Source organism: Pinus tabuliformis, chromosome 5_1 (assembly GCF_031772625.1).
Source record: "Pinus tabuliformis cultivar Carrire ecotype Pingquan chromosome 5_1, CPIR1, whole genome shotgun sequence".
Classification (NCBI taxonomy): domain Eukaryota; kingdom Viridiplantae; phylum Streptophyta; class Pinopsida; order Pinales; family Pinaceae; genus Pinus; species Pinus tabuliformis.
Genome location: NC_142305.1, coordinates 460,056,699 through 460,059,391, shown reverse-complemented (window position 1 = coordinate 460,059,391; position 2,693 = coordinate 460,056,699). Strand labels below are relative to the sequence as shown.

The 2,693-nt window shown below is 38.4% G+C and overlaps 1 pseudogene; it reads right to left on the bottom strand.

Annotated features, from left to right (window-relative positions):
• Positions 1-274: 274 nt before the first annotated feature.
• Positions 275-925, bottom strand: LOC149165475 (protein DMR6-LIKE OXYGENASE 1 pseudogene; annotated as a pseudogene).
• Positions 926-2,693: the final 1,768 nt, after the last annotated feature.

Here is a 2,693-nt window from a genome sequence, read left to right as displayed (position 1 = left end):
ATTTAGGCTAGACCAGTGGTTTTTTAATAGTTGAGAATAAAATTATGTTCAATAGTTAAAACTATGTAATCATCTTTTATTCATCCAGAAGGCAACGGGGTTATTGGATGGTCCAGTGATAGTGATAATGTTGATAATGGGTCCCTTAAATCAAATTCAACAACAAATTTCATTCACCATTGTTCTCTGCATATTCGATTTTGAAATGGTCCAACACTGTCTTATTCTTTAATTCCTGTCTCCAGAAAATTCTCATGAATTCTCCAAACTTATATCATTTGTACCAAGCTGGATGTTGTTCATCAACCAGGGACGCTGCAAGGGCAATGAAGGCATCCTCCGAGGGGCCATAAAACGTAGGAATTGATATACGTGCAGCAGATGCATTCGTTACTGCTCGATGTTCCACACTTCTGAATCTACCATTGCTCACAGCCTAACAAATTATTAGCATTAATAATAACATTTTCAAATTCCCATTTCTCACAACCTGATAAATTATTAGCGTTAGCATTAGCATTAACAACAACATTGTCAAATTTTCAGGAGGAAATAAAGTATTGGATCTGCTCTTGCTCTTGTTAAATACCTGTAGTTGATCTCCCATATTAACAACGAAAGCATTGGGTATGGGTTCTACAGCAACCCACTTTCCATTTCTGAGTACTTTCAGGCCACTGACCTCGCCTTGCATTAAAAGTACTTGCACACCACTGACCTCGCCTTGCATTAAAATAGTGATGCCACGTGCATCTGAATGGCGTGGTGTGCCAAGAGTAATATCCGGTTTCAGGCATGGAGGATAGTACATTATATCCATGAGTTGGGTGTGTTTTCCGAAGATTCTATCCAAGTAACTGGAATCGAGCCCTAGAGCTTCAAAAACGGCAGCCAAAAGCCTTAAAATCAGAGCTTTCACCTTCATAGTGTAGTTGCCTGCGATCTCTCTGTATAAAAGCATATGCAAGATAAGTACTTGTTGTTGTTGCAATATCGTTCCTCCAGAGTTTGGACTTCTTTTAGTTACCCTCTATTGAATCTGGCATGCTCGGTCTTCCACGGGCATTTCGAAGAATTCTTTGGCAATTTCCATCATGCTTTTCATGGTTCCTTCTGGTACGCCATGGTTCACTATCTGCAGTCACTTAGATCAACCAGAAGATATGTGGCCATAAAAAAGAATAGTACATACCCTCAGATATGAAACTTGAACCAGTCACTAGGTCTTATTAACACATCAGACTGACATTAAAAATATAGATTAAATAATCCTACAACTCTGAAAGTAATAGCCTCAAAAACTTCAGGAATAGAAAACTGATACGAAATATTCTAGAATATCCATGGCAAGCTTAATTTGTAACACAGGGCCTTTTTGGTGTGCGTAGGGGATAATCCAGAGATATTAAAAGAAAAGCACTGGCAAGAGAAGGGGATTAAAGTATTATGTACCTGGAAAAAGCCATCTTCCTCGCACGCATGGCGGATTTCTTCAACTACCCTTGTTATGTTGCGGCCATCCACCATTAATCTATGCGACGAAAAAAACCCTCCCAAAACACCAGGAGGTTAGAACCATAGGGTGGAACGGCTGTCGAGTAGCGTTGAGCCTGTCGGCACCCATGCTAAGCCAGAGAATGACCTGCTTGAAAATCAAACACAAATGCCATATTAAAACCTGCAATTTTAATTCATCTATAGCATAATATAGTAGCAGAGTTTACAACAAGGAGAATTACCCAGTAAAAGAAATAAACCGCAGCTGCCTCCAAGCCTGTGAAGCAGATAGGAAAATCCTGCGAAGTGGTCGCCTTTAACCAATAAACTGCGAAAAAAAAGGATATTTATAAGTAAACTCTGGGTGTAGACCCATAACGAATCTAACAGAGAGAAAATAAAGGAAAGATGGAAAGGCCGGTCATTCGGGCGAGGGTGCCCCCGGGTGAACGAGCCCGTATCAAAAATGCCAAGTTGTGACGGACCTTTACCTACCTGAACAGAGGTAGCTCACTTAGGTGAAATCTTTCAGGACCTTACGTGAACTCCATTTCTATTATCTTTTTTCCTCATGCACGTGCGCAGTAATTCTATATAAAATTTTATTAAAAGAAGAAGATTAAGTATCCGCATTTTAATCTTTGGCACTTGGGTCTAATTGTTCACATGATTCCTTTGTGGTATGATTTATCACTTCACATTGTTTAGGATTTGATAGTTTACGTGAAAGGTCATGCAACATTATTGATCTGATTTTTATTTGATTATAATGTTGGATTATACTATTTTGAACTTAGAAATCTTACAGGTTCCTGTTGAAATCCTTCATTCTTTTCCACAAAGGCTTCCCATGCTATGCTTGAGAACTTGTGGATTGATTTTTATAAAGAGTGAATTCCGTAACATGTTGTTCAAGAAAGTTGAATCTCTTTAGGAGTCTGCCTATAAGGACATAGTATGTTTGGACTCTGTATTATGTAATCACATTGAATATGTTGAAATCCTTCATTTTTTTCCAAAAAGGCTTCCCATGCTATGCTTGAGAACTTGTGGATTGATTTTTATAAAGAGTGAATTCCGTAACATGTAGTTCAAGAAAGTTGAATCTCTTTAGGAGTCTGCCTATAAGGACATAGTATGTCTGGACTCTGTATTATGTAATCACATTGAATAGAGAGATGGGTTAAAAAATAGAG